This window comes from Triticum urartu, chromosome 1A (genome assembly GCF_056163025.1).
Source record: "Triticum urartu cultivar PI428250 chromosome 1A, HENAU_Tu73, whole genome shotgun sequence".
NCBI lineage: Eukaryota > Viridiplantae > Streptophyta > Magnoliopsida > Poales > Poaceae > Triticum > Triticum urartu.
The window spans coordinates 386,637,966-386,653,483 of record NC_141873.1 but is presented as its reverse complement, the minus strand read 5'-3'; positions in this window follow the sequence as shown (position 1 = coordinate 386,653,483).

The window sequence follows — 15,518 nt, the reverse complement described above, 5'->3', positions numbered from 1 at the left end:
GGGTAGAGGGGCTGGAGGGGATCTACTCACTTTGGGCCAAAGGCCGGATTCGGTGCTGGGCGTTCGAGATGGGGAGGCGCGGTCAAGCGAAGCAGGACCAGGAGCGGGTCAACGCAGGGGCGGCGCGCTCGTCCTCCTGCTCAAAGCAGATGATGCAGGGCGACGGTCGTGGTGCAGAGGGCCATGAAAGATCCCACGAACGTGGGGGGGAGGGGCGAGGCAACCGGCGGGAGGGCTTGATCCACAGTGGATCCGATCAGAGACGACGGATTCGAGACGGAGGTCGCCGGAGTTGTGAACATCAAGGAGAGATACATGAGAAGAGAGTGATACGTCTCCGTCATATCTACTTTTCCAAACACTTTTGCCCTTTTTTTGGACTCTAACTTGCATGATTTGAATGGAACTAACCCGGACTGACGCTATTTTCAGCAGAATTGCCATGGTGTTATTTTTGTGCAGAAATAAAATTTCTCGGAATGACCTGGAATTCAACGGAGAATTATTTTGGAATATATAAAAAATACTGGAAGAAAGATCCACGTCAGGGGGCCTACACCCTCTCCACGAGGGTGGGGGCGTGCCCCCCTGCCTCGTGGGCCCCCTGATGCTCCACCGACCTCAACCTTGACTCCATATATTCACTTTCGGGGAGAAAAAAATCAGAGAGAAGGATTCATCACGTTTTACGATACAGAGCCGCCACCAAGCCCTAATCTCTCTCGGGAGGGCTGATCTGTAGTCCGTTTGGGGCTCCGGAGAGGGGAATCCGTCGCCATCGTCATCATCAACCTTCCTCCATCACCAATTTCATGATGCTCACCACCGTGCGTGAGTAATTCCATCATAGGCTTGCTGGACGGTGATGGGTTGTTTGAGATTTATCATGTAATTGAGTTAGTTTTGTTAGGGTTTGATCCCTAGTATCCACTATGTTATGAGATTGATGTTGCTATGACTTTGCTATGCTTAATGCTTGTCACTAGGGCCCGAGTGCCATGATTTCAGATCTGAACCTATTATGTTTTCATCAATATATGAGAGTTCTTGATCCTATCTTGCAAGTCTATAGTCACCTATTATGTGTTATGATCCGTTAACCCCAAAGTGACAATAATCGGGATACTTACCGGTGATGACCGTAGTTTGAGGAGTTCATGTATTCACTATGTGTTAATGCTTTGGTCCGGTACTCTATTAAAAGGAGGCCTTAATATCCCTTCGTTTCCAATAGGACCCCGCTGCCACGGGAGGGTAGGACAAAAGATGTCATGCAAGTTCTTTTCCATAAGCACGTATGACTATATTCGGAATACATGCCTACATTACATTGATGAACTGGAGCTAGTTCTGTGTCACCCTAGGTTATGACTATTACATGAACGATCGCATCAGGCATAATTCTCCATCACCGATCCAAAGCCTATGAGCTTTTCCTATATTATTCTTCGCTTATTTACTTTTCCGCTGCTACTGTTACAATCACTATAAAACCCCAAAATATTACTTTTGCTACCATTACCACTACTATCATATTACTTTGCTACTAAATACCTTGTTGTAGATATTAAGTTTCTAGGTGTGGATGAATTAACAACTCAGCTGCTAATACTTGAGAATATTCTTTGGCTCCCATTGTGTCGAATCAATAAATTTGGGTTGAATACTCTACCCTCGAAAATTGTTGTGATCCCCTATACTTGTGGGTTATCAAGAACATTTTCTGGCGTCGTTGCCAGGGAACATAGCTCTATTCTTTGAGTCACTTGGGATTTATATCTGCTTATCATTATGAAGAACTTGAAAGATCAAAGAACCAAGATTTTTCCCTCAACTACGAGGGGAGGTAAGGAACTGCCATCTAGCTCTGCACTTGATTCACCTTCTGTTTTGAGTAAACTTGCGACACCTAAACCTGCTTCTGCTATTAATTATATAAGTCGCATGTTATTGATGATGCCACTTCTTCTATGCATATGATACTTATGATGAAACTACTTCTATGCTTGATAATAATGTGCCACTTGGTGAATTTCTTGATGAACAACTTGCTAGGGCTAGAGGGAATGAAATTGTTGAAACTGATAATATTGATGAAAGTGATGATGAAGATTCTCCCCCTAGATATGAATTGCCTGTTGTTCCTAAGGGTTATGTTATGGATGAAGAAACTGCTAGATAGTTTCTTGCTTGTAATGATAGAAGTGATCTTAAGAAACTATTAGCTAAGCTGAAAGAAAAATCTCTGAATGCTAGAATGAAATATGGTCCTGCTTATGCTACTTCACCTATCTTTATTACTGATAAGGATTATGATTTCTTTGTTGATCCTGAGTTAATTACTTCGGTTGAATCTAATCGTTTCTATGGCTATTAATCTGAAACTGTTGTGGCACATCTTACTAAATTAAATGATAAAGCTACCCTGTTCACTAATGATGAGAAAACTCGCTACTATTATATCCTTAAATTATTTCCGTTCTCATTAAAGGGTGATGCTAAGATATGGTTTAATTCTCTTGATCCTGATTGTGTGCGTAGTCCCCAGGATATGATTTACTAATTCTCTGCTAAATATTTCCCCGCTCATAAGAAACAAGCTGCTTTAAGGGAAATATATAATTTCGTGCTAATTGAAGAAGAGAGTCTCCCACAAGTTTGGGGGAGGCTTCTCCAATTACTTAATGCTTTGCCTAATCATCCTCTCAAGAAAAATGAAATACTTGATATCTTTTATAATGGACTAACCGATGCTTCCAGAGATTACCTGGATAGTTGTGCTAGTTGTGTTTTCAGGGAAAGAACAGTTGATCAAGCTGAAATTCTATTGAATAATATGTTGACTAATGAAAATAATTGGACACTTCCTGAACCAACTCCTAAACCAACTCCGAAGAAAAGGGTATTCTATTTCTCAGTCCCGAAGATATGCAAGAGGCAAAGAAATCTATGAAAGAAAAAGGTATAAAAGCTAAAGATGTTAAGAATTTACCTCCCATTGAAGAAATACATGGTCTCGATAACCCGACACAGGTAGTAAAGGTAAATTCTCTCTATAGATTTGATGAAGGTGATATTCCTCATAATAAGTCTGCTAGCCAATGCTAAGATGAGTTCGATAATTTTATTGTTAAACAAGAAAATTTCAATGCTTATGTTGGTAGACAATTAAAACATAATGCTTACATGATTGAACACCTGAGTGATTATATGGATAGTGTTAAACGTGAACTTAAACTTATTAGTAAACATGCTTCTATGGTTACCACTCAAGTAGAACAAGTAATTAAAGCTCAGAATGATTTGCTCAATGAATTGAATAGTAAAAATAATGACTTTGTTGCTAGAGTTGCAACTAGAGGAGGTAAAGTGACTCGGGAACCTTTGTATCCTGAGGGTCATCCTAAGAGAATTGAGCAAGATTCTCAGAGAATTAACGTTGATGCACCTAATCCTTCTAAAAGGAAGAGAAAGAAAAATGATAGGACTTTGCATGTTTCTAGTGAACCTATTATGACACACCTAAGAATCCCAATGATATCTATTTCTGATGCTGAAACACAATCTGGTAATGAACATGAACCTAGTGATAATGTTAATGATGATGTTCATGTGGATGCTCAACCTAGAAATAATAATGATGTAGAAATTGAACCTGTTGTTGATCTTGATAACCCACAATCAAAGAATCAACATTATGATAAGAGAGACTTTGTTGCTAGGAAGCACGGTAAAGAAAGAGAACCATGGGTTCAGAAACCCATGCCTTTTCCTCCTAAACCATCCAAGAAAAAGGATGATGAGAATTTTGAGCGCTTTGCTAAAATGATTAGACCTACCTTTTTGCGTATGCGTTTGACTGATATGCTTAAAATGAACCCTTATGCTAAATAATTGAAAGATATTGTTACTAATAAAAGAAAGATACCGGAAGCTGAAATTTGCACCATGCTTGCTAATTATACTTTTAAGGGTGGAATACCAAAGGAACTTGGAGACCTAGGAGTACCAACTATACCATGCTCCATTAAAAGAAACTATGTTAAAACTACTTTATGTGATCTTGGAGCCGGTGTTAGTGTTATGCCTCCCTCTTTTTATCGTAGACTTGATTTGAATAAGTTGACACCTACTGAAATATCTTTGCGAATGGCTGACAAATCAACTGCTATACTTGTCGGTATTTGTGAGGATGTGCCTGTTGTGGTTGCAAACCTTACTATTTTAACGGATTTTGTTATTCTTGATATTCCTAAGGACGATAGTATGTCTATTATTATTGGAAGCCCCTTTTTGAATACTACAGGGGCTGTTATTGATTGCACCAAAGGCAATGCCACTTTTCATGTTAATGGTAATGAGCATACGGTACACTTTCCGAGGAAACAACCTCAAGTACACAATATCAATTCTATTGGAAAATTTTCAACAATTACTATTGGAGGTTTTGAATTTGCTCTTCCTACTGTCAAGAAGAAATATGATATTCTAATTGTTTGAGACATGCATATCCCCGTTGAGGTAACCTAGTGTTATTCGAAAATTCTCCGGTTTCATGCAATTCGGAATGAGTTTGTTAACAAGACTTGATCAACCTTGTTAGTGGATTCATTTTGATGAGCATGAGATGGATGAATTTAGAAAACACAACTCTCTATACCCTCTTTTTATTTTCTGTTATTTATATTAAATAAAGCAAAAATAGTAATTTCTGTGTGTTTTCTGAATTATCCATGCAATAAAAAATACCACGAAAATAAAAGTTCTCCAAATGCCCTGAAATTTAAATATGATTTTTTCTAGAATATTTGAGAATATCTGGCACTGAGAACACACCTAGGGGATCCTTCTCAGTACCACCCCAACTATTACTTTGGATATCCGCCAGGCCAGCCGTGGCCATAGACCAACTTAGGCCAAAAGCCTAAGCTTGGGAGAGTACTTGTCTCTCACCGACATTACATTCCTATTCACACACTCATGCTAGGTGTCGGTGCTCATACTTTTTCATTGTAATATCCATGCTAGTTTATTTTCCTTTTTATGCTTTCTTCTTGTGTGTTTGATAAAGTTTAGAAAAAACCAAAAAATTAGTTGTAGCTTTTAGTTAGTTTACTTTCCATGCCTGTAGTAGTAATAATTAAAAGAAAACCCAAGAAGATTTCTTGTTCTTCTTTTGCTTGTTGGGAGCTTTCCCGTGTAAATAGTTTTATTTCTTTTCTTGTTCTTTGGGGGCCGAGAGGAGAAGACCATAATGAAAATGTTGAGTGGCTCTCATATGCATTATTGTTGATCTAACAAAGAGCCCATATTACCTTGTCTTCTCTCTTGAATTTAATGCTTGTAGATTCTAGCTTAGTCCAATGCGCGTGCATTATTATTATTATCCACACTATTCGGTCATGCAACTGAAAGGCAATAATGACGATATATGATGAACTTATTGAGATGAGAAAAGCTGGTATGAACTCGACCTCTCTTGTTTTTGTAAATATGATTAGTTCATCGTTCCTGATTCAGCCTATTATGAAAGAAACAGATTTGCAATGACAATTAGAGATTCTAGTTGCTTATGCCATGCTTAATTAGCTAGGAGCTTATAATGGTTTACCTTGCGTGCCAACATGCTATAAAAACGGTTGTGATGTGGTATGATAGGGTGGTATCCTCTTTTGAACGATTCGAGTGGCTTGACTTGGCACATGTTCACGCATGTAGTTGAAACAAAATCAACATAGCCTCTACGATATTTATGTTCATGGTGCATTATATCCTACTCATGCTTGCATTCGGTGTTGATTAATTTTAATGCATGTTCATGACTGTTGTCGCTCTCTAGCTGGTCGCTTCCCAGTCTTTTTCTAGCCTTCACTTGTACTAAGAGGGAATACTGCTTGTGCATCCAACTCCATAAACCCCAAAGTTGTTCCATATGAGTCCACCATAACTACCTATATACGGTATCTACCTGCCGTTCCAACTAAATTTGTATGTGCCAAACTCTAAACCTTCAAATAAACATTCCGTTTTGTATGCTCGAATAGCTCATGTATCAACTAGGGCTGTCTGTATCTTCCATGCTAGGCGGGTTATTCTCAAGAGGAGTGGACTCCACTCCTCACTCACGAGAAAATGGTTGGTCACCGGGATGCCCAGTCCCATGCTTTATGCAAATCAAATCAAAATAACTGCAAACAAAACTCCTCGGGACTCTTGTTAGTTGGAGGCACTCGTTGTTTCAAGCAAGCCATGGATTGATGCTTGTTGGTGGAGGGGGAGTATAAACTTTACCATTCTGTTTGGGAACCGCCTATAATGTGTGTAGCATGGAAGATATCGAGATCTCTCGGTTGTTATGTTGATAATGAAAGTATACCACTCAAAATATTATTCATATCTATTGCAAAACCGAGCTCTGGGACCTCTACAAATCCCTGCTTCCCTCTGCGAAGGGCCTATCTATTTACTTTTATGTTGAGCCATCATCCTCTTATTAAAAAGCACCAGTTGGAGAGCACCGCTGTCATTTGCATCCATTACTGTTAGTTTACATTGAGTATGACTTGACTGGATCTCTTTTACCATGAATTACAATGTCTAGTCAGTCCTTGATCTTTAAAGGTGATCTGCATTTATGTTTTGCGGTCTCAGAAAGGGCTAGCGAGATACCATCTTGTCATATCATATCATGATTATTTTGAGAAAGTGTTGTCATCCGAGATTTATTATTATTGCTTGCTAGTTGATTATGCCATTGATATGAGTAAACATGAGACCTAAATGTTATTGCAAATGTGGTTAGTTCATAATCTTTGCTGAAAACTTGAATGGGCCTTTCTTCAGCAATAAAATTGCCATCTTGCTGTGGTGGATCATTGGGTATATCTTCAGGAATAGCCGCTTCAAAATCTGGTGTTTTACCTGGTTCAGGGACGGCGTCCTCCTCAGCCGCTTTATCCAGGCGAGCCTTCTTGCTCGGCCTAGGCTTGGCCCTGAAAGGAATAACAAAGTCAAATACAGCATATGTTCCAAGGTGATGTACCGGAAATATTGTGATAAGTATAACTTACCCAAGCACCGTTTTGAGCGGTGGCAGCTGAGTAGCCGATGACTCGCCAGAGGATGAGTGGGAAGTAACCTGATAATCGGAGTCAGATGGATTAAGAGGTTGACGAAAACAGCCCGCTTTAGGACAAGCACTGACAAGCAAATTAGAGACCTCTGAACGGCGTTTCCGAACCGGACTGTTCGGTAAACCGGCGGAGGTAACTACCTGGCCGCTGTGCCGGGTTGTGCGGCGAGCTTCATGCTGTTGGGTCTTCATAAGAAATTTGGGATCCAAGTAAGCAAGAGGATGAGAAAATTTAACCTTCTGGTTTGCCTGACGGATTTTTAGTGAAGGCAAAGGGTCTGAATCGGAAGAGAGAATAATTACCTCTGCAGCATCAGCATGGCTGGCTTCGACATCATCCTGACAAATATCATCATCAATAAGGCGCATGAAAAACAAGCCAAGTGAGTCAAGCTCTACCTCAAGGTCCGGATTACCCACATCATCATCAGGGGCCGGATCAGAAGATGTAGTGGTTTTCTTCTTATGAGCAGGCCATTTCACGACTTTAGTCTTTGGTCGGGTTGGTCGTTCTGGTTTGTCTGTTTTTTCTGGCTTCTCTTGTGGAAGTTTCTTGCTCCAAAATGGATCATTACCCTGTTTAAACAGACATTGATATTAAACAATGACCAGATATATCAATAATAGGTTCAATAACAAGAAAAATCAAACTCTTACAGCTGGCGGTTTGTTGGTGGCACAGAAGGGAAGCAGGCCGGTTCGAGCACAGACGTGTTCCGGTTCATTCAGCATTTTATTCACAGCCTCTGTGATTTCTTCGTCAGTGAGCTGGATGTTAGCATGTCGCAGTGGGTCATCAACACTGCCAGTATACTCGCACATCAAACCGGAGCACTGACTAAGGGGCAATATGCTCCACGATATCCAACAGCGAGCAAGATCGACTCCTGTTAAACCATTGGCCATGAAGGCTCCGAGCTTGGACAGTTGAGGAGCGTATTTGCTTCTCTCCTTGGCAGTCAACCTTTGCGGAAAGGTGTGTGTATTGCTAAGCCGCTCCGGACGAAAGCCAGGCAAAGGATTTTCACCAGCAGGGGAGGTGTCTTTGCAATAGAACCATGTTTGATTCCACTCTTTGGGGTGGCTGTGCAGTTTGGCGTGAGGGTATGTGACCTCTTTCCTTTTCTGAATCGCCACACCACCCAATTCCGTATTGGAACCGTCAGTAAACTTAGTACGACGGTTTAGATGGAAACAGTCTCTGAACAACTCCACTGTGGGCTCCTCTTGAAAGAACACCTCACAGAGCACTTGGAAGTGACACATGTTTGTAACAGAGTTGGGGCCAGTGTCTTGTGGGCGGAGTTGAAAATCGGCTAAAACGTCCCGGTAAAATTTAGAACCGGGAGGATTAAAGCCCCGGGCTAAGTGATCTACGAAAACGACGACCTCTCCTTCTTGAGGTGTGGGAGGGCATACTTTTCCAGGGACCCTCCAATGGATGGTGTTTTTGCTGCCTAAAGCGCCGATCAGGACTAAATTGTTCAGTTGAGTCTCTGTGACGCGAGAAGGAACCCAGTTGCACTCATATACTTGCTTGGCCATGATGAAATCTACAAGATAGGTGATTCCGGTTCAAGAATGCATTGATTAAAGTACACTGGTATGTACAATGTTAAACCGGAGACAGCTCTATCTAAACCGGAGTTTTATAAAGCAACAACATCTGGCAGTTCAACAAGGGGACTAATGGTATGTACCGGTTTGCCAATTTTTCTACAAAGTTAAACCGCCGGATCTAAGCATTGAAACAGTTGAGATTGCGAATGGGTAAGTGTAAACAGATTTCACAAGATTTCTCTACGGCGACGGATCTGAAGCAAGTTTAGAAAAGAAGGAAAATATTGAAGGTTCAAAAAAGAACAGTACCAAATCAATGGGCAGAGATACAGGTAGATCTATGGTCTTGAGGCATGTAAGTGAAGGCGGATGCTAAAAACTACCGCTACATAGAGCAAAGATTCACAGGTTCATCTAAGATCTATCATATGAATACGAAGCAGACGATGAACACTGAAGAACTTGGAAACCCTAGAACGGATCTACGGAGGAAAAGGTGAAGAACTCACCGGAACCTAGGAAGAAGCAGAAGGTCGCCGCGATGTTCTGGTACAATCAGGGTGATGCAGCGGCCAAGGTTGGAGCAGAGGTCATCGATGGCGGCGGAGCTCCGAAGCTGGACGACGCAGGGAAGACGAAGCAGAAGGGCACGAAGGGGAAAAAGAAATGACCCTTCGGTCCTATTTATAAAGCAAGGGACATGTGTCAGGTGCGAAAATCAAGGGACTGTGGGTTTGGAAACAAAGCTGTCGCCTCGATTGTCGCAGACCTATTAAACAAAAAAGGTATCATGGACAAGTTTCTTTATAAATAGGTGACGTCACGCCGGTTTACAACGACCAGAGAAGATGACATCACGATGGTCCAACAAACTACAAGAAGATGTTGAAGATGAAGATTTTTGCTAAGGATTGACATGAACTGTTCAAATCAATCTGGGGCCTAATGTTGGGGATATCACTACTGGGCGTAAACCGGCCTATCTGGGCCGGGTTAACTTCGTCAGTAGTTAACTATGTTAAAGCCCAAGAAGGCATATGAGGGCTCAAGGCCCATAGTCGGTTCAAGGCCTGTAGCAGTAAACTGGCGTTGGTATGTAACTTGTATTGTAAGTTAGGAATAAGTAGAGACCAAACCAGACACATCTATGAGCCGGTATTGGGACTCTGTGAACCGACGGGCGTCACCCGTGTATATAAGGGGACGACCCGGCGGCGGTTCAGACAACAGACAACAACTCGAGACTTAGGTGAAGCTTGTTTGCTCCCTAGTCATCAAAACCCCATCAATTCCATCACAACTAGACGTAGGATTTTACCTTCATCGAAGGGGCCGAACTAGTATAAACTCTCTTGCGTCCTTGTGTCCGCTTTAACCCCTTCAAGCTAACCCGTTGCGATGGCTCCACGACTAAGTCCTTTCACGAGGATATTTGCCGTGACAAAACCACGACACTCGACCTCTCTTGTTTTTGCAAATATGATTAGTTCATCGTTCCTGATTCAGCCTATTATGAATAAACATGTTTGCAATGACAATTAGAGATCATAGTTTCTTATGCCATGCTTAATTATCTAGGAGCTTATAATGGTTTACCTTGCGTGCCAACATGCTATTAAAATGGTTGTGATGTGGTATGATAGGGTGGTATCCTCTTTTGAACGATTCGAGTGGCTTGACTTGGCACATGTTCACGCATGTAGTTGAAACAAAATCAACATAGCCTCTACGATATTTATGTTCATGGTGCATTATATCCTACTCATGCTTGCATTCGGTGTTGATTAATTTTAATGCATGTTCATGACTGTTGTCGCTCTCTAGCTGGTCGCTTCCCAGTATTTTTCTAGCCTTCACTTGTACTAAGCGGGAATACTACTTGTGCATCCAACTCCATAAACCCCAAAGTTGTTCCATATGAGTCCACCATAACTACCTATATACGGTATCTACCTGCCGTTCCAAGTAAATTTGTAGGTGCCAAACTCTAAACCTTCAAATAAACATTCTGTTTTGTATGCTCGAATAGCTCATGTATGAACTAGGGCTGTCTGTATCTTCCATGCTAGGCGGGTTATTCTCAAGAGGAGTGGACTCCGCTCCTCACTCACGAGAAAATGGCTGGTCATCGGGATGCCCAGTACCATGCTTTATGCAAATCAAATCAAAATAATTGCAAACAAAACTCCCCCTGGGACTCTTGTTAGTTGGAGGCACTTGTTGTTTCGAGCAAGCCATGGATTGATGCTTGTTTGTGGAGGGGGAGTATAAACTTTACCATTCTATTTGGGAACCACCTATAATGTGTGTAGCATGGAAGATATCGCCATCTCTTGGTTGTTATGTTGACAATGAAAGTATTCCGCTCAAAATAATATTCATCTCTATTTCAAAACTGAGCTCTGGCACCTCTACAAATCCCTGCTTCCCTCTGCAAAGGTCCTATCTATTTACTTTTATGTTGAGTCATCATCCTCTTATTAAAAAGCACCAGTTGGAGAGCACCACTATCATTTGCATTCATTACTGTTAGTTTACATTGAGTATGACTTGACTGGATCTCTTTTACCATGAATTACAATGTCTAGTCAGTCCTTGATCTTTAAAGGTGCTCTGCATTTATGTTTTGCGGTCTCAGAAAGGGCTAGCAAGATACCATCTTGTTATATCATATTATGATTGTTTTGAGAAAGTGTTGTCATCCGAGATTTATTATTATTTCTTGCTAGTTGATTATGCCATTGATATGAGTAAACATGAGACCTAAGAGTTATTGTGAATATGGTTAGTTTATAATCTTTGTTGAAAACTTGAATGCTGGCTTTACATATTTACAACAAGAGAAAACAGAGTTTGTAAAAGTTTTTCTTTATCACTTTCAGTTTGTCAACTAAATTGCTTAAGGACAAGCAAAGGTTTAAGCTTGGGGGAGTTGATACGTCTCCGTCGTATCTACTTTTCCAAACACTTTTGCCCTTGTTTGGGACTCTAACTTGCATGATTTGAATGGAACTAACCCGGACTGATGCTGTTTTCAGCAGAATTGCCATGGTGTTATTTATGTGCAGAAACAAAAGTTATTGGAATGACCTGAAACTCCTTGGAGCGTATTTTTGGAAATAATAAAAAATACTGGCAAAAGATCATGGCCAAGGGGCCCACACCCTAGCCACGAGGGTGGGGGGCGCGCCTGCCCCCCTAGGCGCGCCCCCCTACCTCGTGGGCCCCCTGGAGCTCCTCCGACCTGAACTCCAACTCTATATATTCGTGTTCGGAGAGGAAAAAAATCAGGGAGAAAGATTCATCGCATTTTACAACACGGAGCCGCCGCCAAGCCCTAAACTCTCCCGGGAGGGCTGATCTGGAGTCCGTTCGAGGCTCCGGAGAGGGGAATCCGTCGCCATCGTCATCATCAACCATCCTGCATCACCAATTTCATGATGCTCACCGCCGTGCGTGAGTAATTCCATCGTAGGTTTGTTGGACGGTGATGGATTGGATGAGATTTATCATGTAATCGAGTTAGTTTTGTTAGGGTTTGATCCCTAGTATCCACTATGTTCTGAGATTGATGTTGCTATGACTTTGCTATGCTTCACGCTTGTCACTAGGGCCCGAGTGCCATGATTTCAGATCTGAACCTATTATGTTTTCATGAATATATGAGAGTTCTTGATCCTATCTTGCAAGTCTATAGTCACCTACTATGTGTTATGATCCGGCAACCCCGAAGTGACAATAATCGGGACCACTTCCGGTGATGACCGTAGTTTGAGGAGTTCATGTATTCACTATGTGTTAATGCTTTGGTCCGGTACTCTATTAAAAGGAGGCCTTAATATCCCTTAGTTTCCGCTAGGACCCCACTGCCACGGGAGGGTAGGACAAAAGATGTCATGCAAGTTCTTTTCCATAAGCACGTATGACTATATTCGGAATACATGCCTACATTACATTGATGAATTGGAGCTAGTTCTGTGTCACCCTAGGTTATGACTGTTACATGATGAACCACATCCGGCATAATTCTCTATCACCGATCCATTGCCTACGAGCTTTCCATATATTGTTCTTCGCTTATTTACTTTTCCGTTGCTATTGTTATCATCACTACAAAATACCAAAAACATTACTTTTGCTACCGTTACTTTTGGTATCATTACCACTACTATCATATTACTTTGCTACTAAACACTTTGCTGCACTGACCCAAGCTCCTCCTCCAACCAGAACCCCAGCACCAGCAGTCAGCCGTGTGCCCACTCGGGAGGGCCCGAGGCCTCCACTGTAACGCCCCGAGACCGATGTGCCAGGTGTCTTCCAGTTATTCGCTGTTGTTGCCATGTAATTGCTTGCGTGTCATGCATCTCATATCATGTCATCATGTGCATTGCATTTGCATACGTGTTCGTCTCATGCATCCGAGCATTTTCCCCGTTGTCCATTTTGCAATCCGGCGCTCCTATGTCACCCGGTGTCCCTTTCTACTTCTTTTCGTGTGCGGGTGTTAAACGTTTTCGGATTGGACCGAGACTTGTCATGCGGCCTTGGTTTACTACGGGTAGACCGCTTGTCAAGTTTCGTACCATTTGGACTTCGTTTGATACTCCAACGGTTAACCGAGGAGCCGAAAAGGCCTCGTGTGTGTTGCAGCCCAACACCCCTCCAAAGTGGCCAAAACCCACCAAAACCCCCTCCATCATCTCGGTCGTTCGATCACGACCGCGTGTCCGAAAACCACACCTCATTTGGACTCTCCTAGCTCCCTCTACCTATAAATATGCCCTCCCCGTCCATTTTCGCGGACGAAACCCTAGCCCCGCTCCTCCACGCCGTCGGACGCGTCCAGCCTCCACCTCACTCCGGCGAATCAAGAGATGCCACGTCGCCCCGCCGCCGCCCTCGTCCACTCGTCGCGCGCCACCTGGCCTCTTGCCTCCTCCCCGCCGCCGCGGCCCGCCGGGCCCAGGCACGGCCCGCCGAGGCCCGCGCGGCCGCCCGAGCCGCCCCCGCGCGCCACTGCTCGCGCGCCGCCGCCATGCGCCTCGTCGCCGCTGCGCTCACCGCCGGCCGCCGCCTCCACCGCGCGCCGCCCCACCGCTGCTGCGCTCGCCGCCGGTCGCCGCTTCCACCACGCGACCTCGCCGGTGACCTTCACCGCGCCGGCGCCGCCCGTGCTCCGTCGCCCTCCGCCGTCTCCGGCGTCCCGCCGGACCTCCTCCGCCTCCTCGCGCCTCCCCGCGCCGGGATCCGGCCGGATCCGCCGCGTGCGCCCGTCTCCGGCCATCTTCGTTCCCCGTGCCGCCATTGACTTTTGCTTTGAGGTGGTGAAATTTCTGCTCAGTCCCCGGGCTGTTATTGATTGCACCAAAGGCAATGCCACTTTTCATGTTAATGGTAATGAGCATACGGTACACTTTCCGAGGAAACAACCTCAAGTACACAATATCAATTCTATTGGAAAATTTTCAACAATTACTATTGGAGGTTTTGAATTTGCTCTTCCTACTGTCAAGAAGAAATATGATATTCTAATTGTTTGAGACATGCATATCCCCGTTGAGGTAACCTAGTGTTATTCGAAAATTCTCCGGTTTCATGCAATTCGGAATGAGTTTGTTAACAAGACTTGATCAACCTTGTTAGTGGATTCATTTTGATGAGCATGAGATGGATGAATTTAGAAAACACAACTCTCTATACCCTCTTTTTATTTTCTGTTATTTATATTAAATAAAGCAAAATAGTAATTTCTGTGTGTTTTCTGAATTATCCATGCAATAAAAAATACCACGAAAATAAAAGTTCTCCAAATGCCCTGAAATTTAAATATGATTTTTTCTAGAATATTTGAGAATATCTGGCACTGAGAACACACCTAGGGGATCCTTCTCAGTACCACCCCAACTATTACTTTGGATATCCGCCAGGCCAGCCGTGGCCATAGACCAACTTAGGCCAAAAGCCTAAGCTTGGGAGAGTACTTGTCTCTCACCGACATTACATTCCTATTCACACACTCATGCTAGGTGTCGGTGCTCATACTTTTTCATTGTAATATCCATGCTAGTTTATTTTCCTTTTTATGCTTTCTTCTTGTGTGTTTGATAAAGTTTAGAAAAAACCAAAAAATTAGTTGTAGCTTTTAGTTAGTTTACTTTCCATGCCTGTAGTAGTAATAATTAAAAGAAAACCCAAGAAGATTTCTTGTTCTTCTTTTGCTTGTTGGGAGCTTTCCCGTGTAAATAGTTTTATTTCTTTTCTTGTTCTTTGGGGGCCGAGAGGAGAAGACCATAATGAAAATGTTGAGTGGCTCTCATATGCATTATTGTTGATCTAACAAAGAGCCCATATTACCTTGTCTTCTCTCTTGAATTTAATGCTTGTAGATTCCAGCTTAGTCCAATGCGCGTGCATTATTATTATTATCCACACTATTCGGTCATGCAACTGAAAGGCAATAATGACGATATATGATGAACTTATTGAGATGAGAAAAGCTGGTATGAACTCGACCTCTCTTGTTTTTGTAAATATGATTAGTTCATCGTTCCTGATTCAGCCTATTATGAAAGAAACAGATTTGCAATGACAATTAGAGATTCTAGTTGCTTATGCCATGCTTAATTAGCTAGGAGCTTATAATGGTTTACCTTGCGTGCCAACATGCTATAAAAACGGTTGTGATGTGGTATGATAGGGTGGTATCCTCTTTTGAACGATTCGAGTGGCTTGACTTGGCACATGTTCACGCATGTAGTTGAAACAAAATCAACATAGCCTCTACGATATTTATGTTCATGGTGCATTATATCCTACTCATGCT